This window comes from Rhinolophus hipposideros (genome assembly GCF_964194185.1).
Source record: "Rhinolophus hipposideros genome assembly, chromosome: 17".
In the NCBI taxonomy this organism is placed as follows: Eukaryota; Metazoa; Chordata; class Mammalia; order Chiroptera; family Rhinolophidae; genus Rhinolophus; species Rhinolophus hipposideros.
Window position 1 is genome coordinate 4,653,082 of NC_138063.1, and position 15,946 is coordinate 4,669,027.

A 15,946-nucleotide genomic window follows, 5' to 3' on the forward strand; every position below is an offset into this window, starting at 1 on the left:
AGATGCTAAAGAATATACTATAGCCATTAATATATTTGAGAAAACCATCCTCACATTGTATTCAGAAAGCTTAGTTCAAAAACTGATTTTTTCCTTTTAAAGCATTCATTTAGTTGAGTTTTATGTCCATTTACTATAGAATAATGTTCTTCCCAACAGAGTTCAACAGAGGAGTGTTAATTTTTTATTCATAATACCAAAAAATTTGTTCAAAGAATACATCTGCTAAAGGCTAAAGTGACTGAGTGCAATGAATGGTGATTTTGTTTAGCTTTCTAGTGACAGTTATTATAAAAGGTTTAGGTTATTCCTTTTGGGATCACTGGTAAAGATTGTGGTATGGCAGGTGAAACACTAGATAATATATTTTCAGAGTTGGCTTTATAATTAAACTCCCAGGAAGAAAAAATAAGCTATATATACATATAATTTTCATTATGCAAGGGAAACATCTCAAATTTTATGTTAGTTCATGTGTGATATTATGATTTCTTTTGGGAAAGTAAATCCACCATTCACAGTTCATATTGTTTTATTTTATTAGTACTATTTCCAATAATTTTATTACCTTAATTTTATGTTGCTTTATTGTAAAAGATATTTATTTGATCTACTCAGCAGGAATAGCAAAATTCCATTTTACTTCTAACAAGCCAATGGAGACCTGAAAAGTTATGTAGCCATCAAGTAAAAGAGACATATGTGTGAGTGGATTATGGGAAAGTATTGTCATCCTCAGAAAATATGTGGTTATTTACTGTTAGTGATATTTTAAAAAATGGGTTATAGTCCATTGTTTATGATTCTTATGGCTTGCATGATAGAAAACACTGTATATCTTTGTCCAAATATGTACACAACTAACCATCCCCCTCCAAAATAGTTTTGTTCTGTGTTTGGCCTTAGAAATTATGAGTCTGTTATTAGCTGTGAATTTTTGCATAATATGCTTAAGGATAGACATATAAAATCTAGATCTTTCTCTGTAGTATCTAATTGAAGTTTTATGATAAAGTTTTGAAAAAAGTATGTTTTATAAATAAACACAAAAACCTATCCCAAAGTCAAATGTACATACTGGATTATCAATTATTATATATAATTCAGGCTCTGATTAGTTGTAGATGGAGTATTCCATTTGTTCACTGCTAAACATATTAGTTTCAGCTGAACTACTACATTGTGTTTTTTTTTTTCAAATCTGTTATATCCTGATTGTGAAAAGTATGTGGACATTGAGATCATCATTAAATTATTTGTCTCTTTTTTTGTACTTTCGATCAACATAGGAGTTTTCAAATGAAGATTGTTAGATCAGAGAAATGAAAGGAGAGAAGAAAGGGAGGGATGGAGGAAAGGTGAGAGAAAGGAAAAAAGGAAGAAAAAGGAGGGACGGAAGGAGAGAGAAAGGGAGAGAGGAAAGGAAAAAAAGGAATGAAGGAGACAATCTGCTATGATTTTCTGTTGAAGAGAAAGTAAAGCTGGAGATAGAGAAAGCACGTATATCGTTTAATGCTTCTGAAACTGCCTTTTGTGATTTATAAAACCTAGAAAAATATGATCATCTTAAAAGATACTTTGTGAGTATGAGATGTCAGAAGGCTCCGCAGGTGATTTGTGTATTGGCACTGAAAAGTGAATGATTAAGACATTCTTCCATTGAAATAAGTAACAGTTACTACATAGACATCTTATCTAATTTAGGTGAAACCATGCTTTAGAACTTGCCACGCCAAATGAAGAGAGAGAGCGAGAAAGGAGAACTTAATTAAACTCTCATCTTCTTATTCCTGTAGGAATACTGGTATGACTCAGTCGAAAATGTCAGTCTCACAAGTCACCATTTTTTCCTGGGCTCTCAAAAAGAGATAATTGCTACAACATTTACATATATCTATATATCTGTGTATATACATACATATACATATATACATATTCATATATACATAAAATATATATCTTTCTGTCTGCAAATAATAGCTATTTATTCATTGAACAACAATTTATTGAGTTCTACCTTTCCAGACACAGAGTACATAACAGCTAATAAAATGAACAAAAATTTCCATTCTCTTTGAATTTATGTTACACTAGAAAGATATGCAACAAACAAATAATTTTTAAACTAAATTGGATGTCGTTAAGTGCTATGAGGAAAATATAACATAGAGGGTGATGGTAATTTCGAATGCACTTTGAGATTTTAATTGATCATCAGGAAGACTGCATAGAATAGGTAATATGTGAGCAGTGTGACTCATGTGAGCCATGAAGTCATGGAGCGAGCTGATGAGAGATGAATCAGGCAGATGTAGTAAAAGCCCATCCTTGAACGGGAAAATATCTATTTCAGGCATAGCCCATCTGTGTGGAGCGGCGAGAGCAGAAGAAGTGGCTGCGAGAGCAGAAGTGAGAGATGTACGGGTCTGGGGCAGATCAAGTAGGACCTCAGAGAGTATTGCAAGGATCTGTGGTTTCGCTCTGAGTGATAGTGGGAGTATTTGCAGGCATGATTTGATCTGGATATGGTTAGTGAGAGAATGACAGGAATCTATTAATACGAGTGTGACCTCACAACTTGTCGCTTGATCTCTAGGCAGAGGGGCCATGCATAATGGAGGAGGGATGATAATGGTGGCCTCCTGAACATTCAAGGGAAGAGCTTGAATGGGATACGTAAGTTGAGTTCAAGCTAGAGATACGACTGAATGTAATGGGCAAAGTCATTTAAAAAAAAAAATAGGCAATATCCATGGCAACATTTACCAAACATTGCATTTTAAGAGCTATATCATAGAGTTCTCTCATTTCCTTCTCACGTTATGCTGCTTCTGAAAGCAGTAATTTTTAAATCTTATTTGTTGCTGGAAGGCAACTTTAGCCATTAGTGAATATTTCCTCTCATGTAATACATGCCTTATAAGCAGTGGAAATGTAAAATGACACTCACCATGTTTAGAATCTCCTTTATCCACTCACAAAGTCCATTCGGACTAATAAGACACCGAGGTAGACACAATAGCTATTTTAATATGGTGCCTATGTCAAATCTCCATAACTGTACCTGTGATTCTTTCCACCCCTATGTAAAATGTAAATGACTTTTAGTGAGGGGTTTCACTGATTCTCGCAAAGGTCCAGAGAATTCATAGGGATTATTTTTAACATTAGAAAATCCACTTCCTTTATAGAATAATCATAAAATACTGTTCTTTCTTCAAGTTTATAATTGCGAGTAGTTTTTGAGTTCTGAGTACTCACCATAATTCTCTTATAACCTTATCTTATTGACTCTTTGATAATCCCATAAGGTTATGTACTATTTTACCAGTCAGAAAGCTGGGGCTTAGAAAGCTTCCCTTGCTAATAGGCCAAAAATCAGTAATTGTTGAAGATAAACTTTAAACCAAGAAAGTAAAAATGTTCACAGCATGTTCACTAAGTTTGCTGGGCTACAGGCTACTCGGGAAAATAAATCAGTTTATGACTTACATGAGGGGGAGTTGTCCTAATAATAAAGACCGCAGAAGAAGAACAACAAAAACAGCATCTTTATTCACAACTAGTTTGGATATTAGAAGAGGGTTTGAGTGTTAGAAGCGCTCAAATTGGTCAGAAATAAAATATTGGAACAAATAAATAGGACTGTGATGTACGAAAGGAAGAAAATGTTCCATTACGAGTTTTTGAAAGTGGGTGACCTCAGAATAAGCAAGTCTAGAGTGTACTTTCTGTATATTTGAATTTCACAAGAGAAAGGGAAATTTTAAGCAAATCTGGGACAGTATAGTCCATGGTCTCTGGTTTCAGGTTCAGGAAAAAAAGGGCTCTTTTGACTTTTGATTCAACTCTTAATACAGAAATTGAAAAAAAAAAAAAGTTAACCCTTTACCTGTATAATTCAGAGTTTATTGCTATTTATTGCCTAGCAAGAACAGTGAATACATTTGAGTCCAATTGTATCAATTTGCACTTGTTCAAATCTTGTGCAATAGCTGTGTGTGTTACATGCCATTGCGTCTGCTCTGACCCCTGGCGACCTCATAAGTGAGTGACATCCACAGTGTCCTATCCTCATGGCCCCACTCAGCTCCTGCACACTCAGCCTGTGGCTTCTTTCATGCTGTCCATCCATCTCATATCTCTCATATCTCATTTTCCTGCTGCTTTGGATTTTTCCGAGCATTATTGTCTTTTCCAAAGAACCCTGCCTTCTCATGATGTGCCTGAAGTAGGACAGCTTCAGCTTTGTCATTTTTGCCTCCTAAGATGTTTCAGGCTGAATTTTCTGTGGCACCCATTTGTTTGCCTGGCAGTTCACGGTCTCTGTAGAGCTCTCCTCCAGCTCCATGCTTCAAATAAACAATGGTTTTTTCCCGATGAGCCTTCTTCACCATCCAATGTTCATATATGGACATTGTACATATATGAACATAGTACAGTTCAAGGGTCCACATAGTACAGTGGACCCTTGAACATTGACGGTTTGAGGTGCTGAGCTCTCCACAGTCAAAAATCCAGGTGTAACTTTTGACTCTACATTCGGCACTTCACATCCATGGATTCAACCAACCACAGATTGACCCATGGTTGGGAATTCACAGTTGGGAAACCTGGGCTGGGAATGCAAAAACATTGTTTTTGGTCTGTGGTTGGTTGAATCTAGAGATGCAAAACCTGTGGATATGAAGGGCTGACTGTACTTATTGAAATAAAAAATCCACGTATAAGTGGACGTGTGCAGGTCAAACCGTTCAAGGGTCAACTGTAATTAGGAAGACAATCAGTGTGGACGATCTTAGTCTTGGTCTCTGATGACACATCTTAGCTGTTGGTGACCTTTCCTAATTCCTGCATTGCAGTTCTGAGTCTCACCCTTCTCATGATTTCTTCGTTCCATTTGAATTAATGAGTGAACCTAGGTCAGCAAAATCTTTAACACTTTAAATATCTTCATCGTCTATGTGAAAGTTGTGTATTTCCTCTCTGGTCATGATTTTCATCCTCTTGATGTTCAAACTGACCCGCTTTGGCCCTTTCTTCTTTCACTTTCACCACAAGTTATTTCAAATCATCGCTGCTTCCTGCCAGTAAGAACGTGTCCTCTGCATATCTTGCAGATGTTAATGATATTTCTTTCACTAATTTTTACACCTCCTTCCTCTGAGTGTAGCCCAGTTTTTCTGTATATGTTCTGCATACAGATAAAACAAAAAGGGAGATCAAATGTACTCTTGTCTGACATCTTTGCCTATCACAAACTACTTTGTCCTGATCATGTCCTGTCCACAATATAGGACACACATCGGGAACTGCTCATTTCTTTCAGAGCAACCTATAGCTTTTTCTGACCTATGCACCCAAATGCTTTATTCTCGTCCTTAAAACACAGACCACCTTTCTGAGATTCTTTGGAGCATGCTAGTATTCAGCCAACGCTCCGAATTGATCTCGAGTGTCTCTTCCTTTTGTGAATCCAGCTTGAACAACCAGTATTTCTTACTCCATATAAAGCTTAAGCCTTACTTGCATCACCTTAAGCATGTGATAGTTATGGAAAATATATTTGAGGCTTAGTGAAAAAAATCTTGCCTCAGATTTTAAAATATCATTTTGGTTCAGTGATATCCAGACCTGGAGTAACTTAATAGCACTGTCAAATTAACCTCTTAAATATAAAAGCAATATCTCAATATCCCCACGACAGAATTTGAGAGAATTGAGCAAAGGCAAAATACTGTTTATTTCATCTAGTTATCAATTTCAATTACCAATTTCAATATCCTTCTGTGTGGCAGTTTAATTTACTCCGTCTCAAGGAAAATGGTTGAAATTTTATATAGAAAATTTGCTCTTTTTAGTAAACGAGGTTTTAATCTGTTTTTTAGTGGTAAGAGCATATTTTATTCCACTCTTACCATAAGCACGCATTGATTACCTACTGTTGAAAAAAATTGATTTTAGCCACTGTGTGTACACTATGATTAATTAGAAATATAAGTGTGAATGCAAATTAATAAATACAGATTTTGTTTATGTTGACTAACAATACATCCTGTTTTATTTATTACACAGCATAGACCCATAAACTGCACTTAGTCTGTATAAACTTTTGAGTGTAAAAAAAGATTGCCGATATGGTAAGAAAAAATAAGTGAATGTAAGAGGCACAGTCAAAATTCGCACCAATAATTCAAGAGTAAAACCAAGGAACTTAACTGGATATAGTCACACTGACCTTTGATGCCACACATTCAGACAATGAGCATGGATTCAACATTGTCTCCTACCACGCTGAGCTTTATGGGTTACCGACAAATTGAAATCATCATATACACATTTTGCCAATGTAATGAGGAAGTATTTTCAGAAGAAGGGAAAATCTCCTCTTAAAGGTAGTCCTTTTCTGTAGCTACTTGTGGTTTCTGTGTGGCTAATATTTTTAAAGCAACCCAGAGTGACATTCCTCTTCTCATTTTTTGGAAGACAAGAGTAAAATTTAAGAGAGCTAGGGCATAAACTGGGCAGTTTAGGGAAAGCCTGATTTAGGCTTTCTGGAAAAGTGGGTTTGTTTTTGCATGCCTTCTCTCCAGGTTAGGCAGATAAGACACAGCTACCCCGCAGAGCCAAGAACAGGCTCCTCTCCCACTGTGTTTCATCAAAAGTGCAAGATAATTAGGGTATAGGACAGATGCATGGCACTAAAATACTGTGACCAATCTCGTGCCAAGTCATTTTGTTCTGTATGTAAGACACACAAAAAGAAACAAAAAACATTTATTAAGATGTTATAAAATATCAAGAAGCTAAATTATTTTAATTGGATCATCTTTATCCTGCTAAACTCTACCACAGAATGTCATGTTTTTGAAGGCATAGTCTCTTCGTATAATATAAAAAGCATGATACAAATCGCTCCATTTCTTTTTATACTTGATACTGAACAGTTTATATGCATGCTATATTCCCTGATATTTTATGTGGACAATCTCTGTCCACTGCCTTTATAATTGAAGCATGACTTGAATTGGTATTGACATTTTGTGACCATAGTTTTTCTTGGAACTCTGTGCATTTTATACCATTCTACCTGGCACTGAGGTATAAGATAGATAATTTTGAGGCCACTTTCTACAGTGCTCCCTCAATTCATGATTTGTATTTAAACATCTACTGAGGTTTATCACGTAATGTAGTTAGGTGTTTCAGATGTTGGGGCCCAGAGCAGGTCAGCACCAAAACATCTCACAATGGCATATTGATAACTTTGGAGTAAAGTTATGTGACAAGCACCCAGTGCAAGAAGGGTATGCTGCCCCTCTCTTTTCTCCTTACATGCTCCCCCGGGATAGGTGCCCTCCTCGCTGCAGGGGAATTGAGAAAGACACCCTGATCACTAGAGTTAAGGAGTCCAGAGCTGAGAAGTCTGTATAAACAAACCTTGTTACTTTTTACTAGCTGACTACCAAAACCCTCTTTCTGTTTAGATTCCTCACAAATGAGCACCTGGACCTAAATCAAATACTATATATGTATATGAACACAAATATCTGAACATCCTAATGCATGAAAAGTAAATAAAACACTTGCAAAAGGAACAAAATTAGTCTAGTCAGAGATTTTAATTTGAAGTGAAAATTATCCTTGTATGGGCTGAGAAAATGTCCCTCCTGTCTTTGGCAATTAGTAAAGTCTACAGGACGTTAATATTTTTATTCCTTGACTACTATAAACAAAGAAATGTATATTTCCTCTCTATCTATACACTCTGAGTAATACCACTGCAGTTTGAATGGACGTGTAAGATGTAGTACACCAAATCATTTGCTCAGGTCATACCCACACACATATCACAGGATCAAAGTTAATTTATGTCCAGATGTGTTCAGCTCTAGAAATCGTAATGGCTCACACTGAAAGAATGCTTTTGGCAGAGTTGTCTTCATGTGAAGGCTAATGACCTGACAGCCCTAAGTTTAAAACTTCAATATTCCCAATCCTTCTATTTACCTGTTTGTATGTGACAAGCAGGTGGTACCTATCAACCAAAGAGGATATGGATAAACAATTTCAATTTCAAAACTATATACATTGAACTGAGGGACATTAGAATGAACCATGTTTAGCTTAATATAGAAACAAATAGAGACAATTATTTGCATACATGGGTTGGTATACATCTATATTTTCTAGCACTGTCCACTTACAGGTCTTAGAGGCAATAATTCACCATTTGCAACAAGAACACCCAGCATTCAGATTTTGGTGTGCTTCTAACCATTCTCCAATAAAAGAAACCAAGCTGCTTTAGAGAAATGACAAATTCTCTAAATTGGAAAATATAAGATGAGCCTGTGAGCCTGTGACATTTTGTAGACACACACACACACACACACACACACACATACAACCAACAAAGACATTACAAAAAAATAAAACTAACTACAATACTACAAAACAAATATACATCATCTGTAAGACAAATGTAAGCATTCTAAATGGAATTGTAGTGAATATAATCTAACAATACATAAAAAGACTAATACATCAGCACCATGCAGGATTTATTCTGTTTGTGAATTAAGTGATGTAATTCACTATATTTAAAAAGCAAAATAAATAGTCATATAATCATCTCAGTAAATTTAGAAAAACATTTGAGATCATTTGACACACTTCTGATTAAAAATTCTCAGCAAATTAGTAATAGAGGGGAAATTCTAACCTGATAAAGGTCATCTAGAAATAAAATCTTACAGCAAACATCACAATTAATGGTTAAAGATTAAATAATTTTCTTTAACAGAATAAGGGGAGTAACATGTGGTTTACTCTCATCACTTTTATTCAACGTAGAGAACTGAAAACAAGTACTAGGTAGCTGTGACCACAGTCTAAATAAGGTTATATCTATATAATGCCTAAAAGTCACAAATACAAAATGATGGAAAATGTCTGTTTCTGAAGTAGGATGGAGAAACAGCAAGGTGAATTATGATAAAAAATCGATATTTTAAATAAGTAGAAATATTTATCTCCAAATCCATAAGATGAATGTTGTATTTCATATCTATTTAAATTTTTTTTCAATATTTTCATGTCGACCTCATCAAATATCAATGGGTTTGTTATTGTGGTCTGTTTTACATACAGTTTTAAGAATGACTAAAACTAAGTGGTCATTATTAAATTTATTATTGGGGATAAATAATATCATTGATTAAACAATTAAAAATACTGAGCAGCAAAATTATTAATACGAGTTTTCTCTGGCTAGTGAAATTTGGTTATTTTTTTGTTTGTTTATTGTTTTTTAAAAAGTTTTCTACAATTCGCTTATATAGTCTTTATAACCAAAAATAATAATAATGTAAAAGTGACTACATATAAATTATACCCATACAAGATATGGATCTACAGGGAGACACACATATCTCCATACATCCACACTACGTTTCAGTGTCAGGCACAGTAAGGGATACAAAATTATCCCAGTGTTTATGCAGCTTAGAATTCGGTAGAATTTAGGAAACGGGTATATCCTAGTTTATTGTTGAATTTAAAGGTTAACAAGAGCCACAGATAAAGTACTATTTGAGTTCAACTGAACCCCATAGGAAATGGAATATTTTGTAGAAAAGGATTTGAAAAGGCTTTGTGGGGGTGATAGTACTTGATGAGAATCTTAGATATTCTATAAAATTTGGATTTGCCAAAATGGGATTAAGAGCTCTCTATGCAGTTGAACGATCATGGAGAAGAGTGCAACTGTGAGAAACATGAACTGCATTAGAGGAGCAACAAGTAGCTGAGTAATTTTCCCCTGGGGAAGCAGTGTATCATAATGTACTATACAAAAATATATACATATAGGTGGCCATTTTGTGAACAGCCTTCATTGTCAGAAGGGGAAAATTGTACTTACTTTGGTAGGTGATGGAGAGAGTTTAAATGTATTAGAATCAGCAAAAAAATAATATGTTATTTGTGTACCTATTATGTGTCAATATATTTATTTGGGTTCCCTAGCATATAGAGCCTGAGACAAGGGCTCAGTGTGAGGTAGTTTATTTGAGAGGAGATCCCAGCAGAAGAGAGCATGGGGGTGGGAGATGGAGACAGGGAAGGGAGAAAAGCAATACAAGGGTGCATTATCCAGCTTGCTGTTGTGTATTCTGACACCATAGTCGGATGGCATTAACTTACCCACAGTTCGATGCGACTTTCTTGTATGCAAAGTGTTCAGAGAAGGGGCTTTCCCTGAGGCAGGAGATAGAATTGCATTTGGTGCTTAGAACCTAAGAAATTGCCCATCAGGGCTGTGAGTGAAAATCGAAGTGGACTGAGGGATGTCACCTATGCTTAAGGTTTTAGAGAGCTTATCTAGTTTGGTCCCTACAATGACCTTATGAAGTAAACATTATTTCAACTTAGGTTATATTTTAGGTCAAGATTTATGTCATAACAATCTTTTATTCTCACTATATAATATCTCTCATGGAAAATACCCTAAATTCTCACCATTATTTGAACAGCTATTTTGTTTCATGCCTTCGCATATACAATGCCCTTATTTAAAGTATCCTCTTAGTTCCATGAGCTGGTTCTTTGTCTTATTCATTTTTTAACACCCCAATAGCTACTACAATGTCTGACTTATAATGTTCAGTATCTTTCTTCTAGCATAAAAGCTGCCCAATTTACAAATGGGTGATATTTAAAAAGAAAAATAAATGTGACTTTAACTTTATGTTCTGCATTTTGTTGCCAGTTTCAATTCACCGACTTTTAAAAATAAATGTACCACCTTTTTGATCAATTAGCAGTTAGGACAATCACAATTAAAATACACTTTAAGTATTGAAATAATTCTTCCTATTCAGGCTTGCTAATTAGTATTATGTTTTAATCTATTGGTGTGAGAATACTCTGTCCCTTATATTTACATTCATCGCATGTCCTCTTTATAATACTAGACTAATTAATATTGAATTAATTCTTAATGTCCTTTCCTTTTATTTTTCTGTTTATGCCATCGAATTATTTAATTTCATTCCTAGACAGGTCTATATAAAATGTTTATAAGAAAGTGTAAGACTAATGGCAGAATATAGACTTATTACAGTTTGCTCTCACCTCCCCTGGTCTTTCTATATGCATACCTTTTATGGGACTAGGGGAGATCTATATATGCATAGCTAAGTCCTCACATACAGGTTCCTTAATAGCCTAAGTCATTTCCAATGGCAATTTCCTAGTGAGTACTTATTTCCAGTAAGTAGCATTTCCAATGAAATAAGTGTACTGTGAAGATTACAGGAAGAAATCAATAAGAAGCAAACTCAGTAAAGCCATGTTGCATCTCTCTGGGTTGTTGTTTTTATCCATTCCTTCTTTTTGACTTATAGTCACAATGACGATATTTACAATCTCGTATACACTTACCACATCAGACTTGTCAGGTCATTTATGTGCCTAATTGGATAACTAATCTCTCCTCACAAATGTACTTCCTCATGACAGTGTTTATTATAAAATTATCCTTGATGTTATCAGGAAAACATTCCATTAGTTAGAACCCCATAATTGTGACTTTTATTGTTATATTTTCTGAATACATCAGGCTAGTTACCAAGGCATTGCACTTGGTTGAGAGTCTGGTTTTAGAAAGAAAAACTATTTAAGATCATTAGCAAATAAACTTATTGCATGCACCTTAGAGGCAAGTAGGTCTGACAAGAATAACACTGATATAAACGTGCATGTGAGTACCTTTCATCAATGCCGTCTTTGGGAAGTGCAGAATGGTGCTACCCATTTAATGTTCATGAGACTTTGACAATTATTGAATAGCTACATCAGTTCAAATTTTATGAAACATTTAAACTGATGTGCCCTAAATTCATCCCAAAGAAAGATGTCTTCCACATACCCTCAGACTCTCCTGCCGCTCTGTTCATTTCCTACCTCAAGCATTATCCAGCCACCTCTAATTTCAACAAATTCTTTGGTGTTTTCCCAGGAGGCTGACTTCAAGTTCCCTCCACTTTAATTCCTCCTGCATGCTACTTCCAGAATCATTATTTAAAACACAGTCACAGATTGCTGTTTTTTTCTTCAAAACTCTTAAAAGGAATTTCACTGGATGGTACCAATTGCTCGTTTTGGCATCTCCAAGCCCCTTGACGGTATGGCATCAAGGTACTGTTCCAAAATCATGCAGTGATCAGCCTGGACTCTGGAGGGAACGCCTTGCACCAGAACCCCAATTCCGTTGTTTACAAGATTGGGAAACTATTTCCTTTGGACTCTATATTTATGTCCCCCAGTACAAATGTTGAAAGCCTTGCACCAGTGTGATGGTATCAGGAAGTGGAGCTTTTAGGAGGTGACTAGGTCACGAGGGTGGTGCCCCCATCATGGGATTACTGCCTGCAAGAGTTCGAGTGTTTTAGTCCCCAAAAGCCACATGTTGAAGTCCTAATTCCTAAGGTGATGATGTTGGAAGGTGGTGCCTTTGGGGGTGATTGGTTTGTGAAGGCCAGGCCCTACAGTTGTGATTAGTACCTTCAAGAAAAGGGTCCACTGGATTCCCTAGCCCCTTACACCATGTGAGGTGACAGCCGGAAGACAGCCATCTATAAACCAGGACCATTCCTCACCAGATTCTGAATCTGCTGACACCAGGATCTCGAACTTTCAGAGTTCAAACTATGAGAAATAAATGTGTCCTTGTTTTGTTTTTGATTTTTTTAAACCACCCATATGATGGTATTTTGTTCGCCCGAACTGACTAAAACAGTGCCCTTGTAAGAGGAGACATGAGAGAGCTTACTTCTCTGCTCCCCAACGTGAGGATTCAACAAGATGGCACTCTGCAAACCAAGAAGGGGAGCCTCACCAAGAACCCACCCAGGATGGCGCCCAGATCTTCCCAGCCTCCGGAACTGTGAGAAATAAGTGTCTGTTGTTTAAGCCCTCCGGGGACACTATCTAAACTCGCTCTTACCCAGTTGTCTCCTCTACATTATGATAATAATAACACTACCTGCTTTCTAGGAACACTGGGATGTAAACATGAGAAAATTGCCCCATGGTTGCTCAGCGATGATGTTTTAAGAGTCCCACTGACTGTCCTGCATATGAAACGTAAGCTAGACTCCTTAGTCTTCCCTTGTTAAAATGCAAACTTCTCCCATCTGTACCTTTTCACACGTGACCCTTCAAGTGTGACTGTCAAAATCCTAACCATCCCCTAGAACTTATTCATTTTACATAATGAAAACTTTACTCCCCCTGAACAACAACTCCCCGTTTCTCTTCCCCAGACCCCCTGACAAGCACCATCTTTGAGTCTGACTGCTTTAGGCTCCTCATGTCAGGGGACTCATGAGGTATTTGTCCTTCTGAGACGTGCTCATGTCACTTATGTCTTTCAGGTAGTATGTAGAGTTAGCAACATGGTATGGTGCACTTAAACATTTGCTAAGAAGGTAGGGCTCCTGTTAAGTGTTCTTACAAAACAAACAAACACACACACACAAACAACCTTCCTAACTAGTCTCTTTACTGTCCATTTCTTTTCCTAAAGGCTTTTCCCATCCAATTCATGGGGATTTTTTTTTTCTTCCATAGCCCTCACATTACTAGTGCTTCTATTGCCCTGTGTATCATCTTCTTCATTTTACTGCAAATATTTTGATTTCTTTTATTTTCCTACTGGTATGACAACTTCTTGAGAGCTGAAATGGACTTCTATTTCCATTTTTGTCCCCTAAGGCATCTATCACAGAACTTGACACCAATGAGGTGTGAGCTGTATGAGCACATTTGTGATTCCATATTACTAGTTCTGGGGAGTTTTGAAAATAAACAGTGTGTAAGAAGCTAAGGGAGTCTTCCCAATTATTCAACACAAGTACAAACAAGAGTTAATTCTTCGACGCATCTTTCTTTCCTTTGCTTCCTATTCAATATCCAATAACCATTAAAATTTGTACCTAAATCAGTTACTAAAAGGTAAGTAGTTTTTTGAAAAATTTAGAAACTAAGGAAATATAAAGGTAATTCAAGAATTGGGGCATCTCTTTGTGGTTAAATTTGGCATTAACATTTTTTATGATGAGCTCATTATTGACATATTATTATAAGAGAATTTCCCAGGGTCAGCCAACACAGGAGGCCATACAAAGCCCCATGATTTTCATAAATTGAAAACGTCTCCTGGTCTACAGTCAAAGAAACTCAGCCGATATGTGCTAAGCAAATGCGGGCAGCATAGCTCTCCTACAGTTTGATAATAATGCACCCTACTGTCTCTATTATTGAACAAACAAACAAAAACATGCTCAAATACAAACACAAATTAAAATGCATTCAACAGAGAGTCCACAGAGCTTACTGATCTTAGCATATTCATTATAAATTGTACTGTCATGGTATTTCTCATAAAACTTCTTGCAACCTTCCTGCTAAATACAAATAAAGAACATAGCTTTCTTTGTTATACTGATGGTATATGATCGTAGTCAGTATTATAAATTGCACCTCATTATTGAGCAGATTTTATTTTGCTGAATACTAGAGGAAAGTGTATTCTTCACTACAATATATATTTTAGTACAGAGACTATGCCTCATGAATGGTTATCCTTTACGAAGTCCATATGCTTAGTATATTTATATCCAGTTGTACCATATAATAGAGATATCTACAATGATTTATAGCAAACACAAACATAATAGTGATAGTATAATCAGTTAGATAATCTCATATCATGTTGATCGTTCTTTCAGAAATTTCACAGCTATTCATTATTAAGCATCTCATTAAGCCAGGAGCTATGCTAAGATTCTGGAGAGACAGTACTGCACTGAACCAAAAAACTTACAGAGATCTTCATACTTGTTTTCTTAGTGTTAGGATGCAACCAACAAATTAGCAAATTAAATTATTATGTTAAAAATAGCAAGTGATATGGAGTACTTTTCCCAGTAAAATACGTAATATTTAGATGGATATGATCTTTCCCTTAGCACTGAAAAAGTCAGTTAAAAGTACATATGAAAGTGAAAACCAAATGGCTAAATGACAAAAAGCTAGAGCCTAAATGTGTATTAAATGATTGGATTTTGTTAGAGAATTATGAGCCATTCGTGTGTTCTTTGAGTGTCTTCTGTGCGCTGAAAAATGTGTTATTTTCCCTAAAAAACTACCTGCAAGTTTTGCTTCACACATGCTATACTTTCTCTTAGAAAAAAACAGCAGAAAAAACTCCTATTGTTGCCTGTAATAGCAAATTAGGATGGTTCAGCCCAGTGGAATTCCTACAATATAACAAATGAATCTGAACATAAGGTTTTCACTTCCACAGGAAGAACTGAAGTCAGCAGGAAAGGTATTCCCAGATGCTTCTCCACCAGTCACATTAATTATTTTACAAGTTGAGAAAACGTATTGACAACTGACTCCACCAAGCATGCTGTATAAGTCTGAAGGAAATACTTTGTTCTATGGGGAGGAATGTAAATGATTACATACCACAAGTCCCAATTCTGAACATGATATAAGATTATTTGTTAAAGTCTTAAAAATGATTCATGCATTTGTCCCCCACCATGTGGAAAGAGAACATAATTGTGTTTTCGAGAATTCTAGATTTCGTATTTATTTTAGAAACAAAATTGATGAATATTTGTTTGCAACTCATTTAATCACTCAGAGCATTTTCACAGCTATTTTTGCGAATATAGGAATTATATCACTTCCCTTTGACTTCTGTACTGGTTTCCTAGGGCTGCCATAACAAATTACCAAAAACCTGCTGGCTTAAAACAACAGACATTTATTTTCTCATAATTCCAGAGGCTGGAAGTCCAAAACCAAAGTGTCACAAGACTGTACCCCCTGTGGAAGTTCTAGGGGACAGTTTGTTTCTCACTTCCTC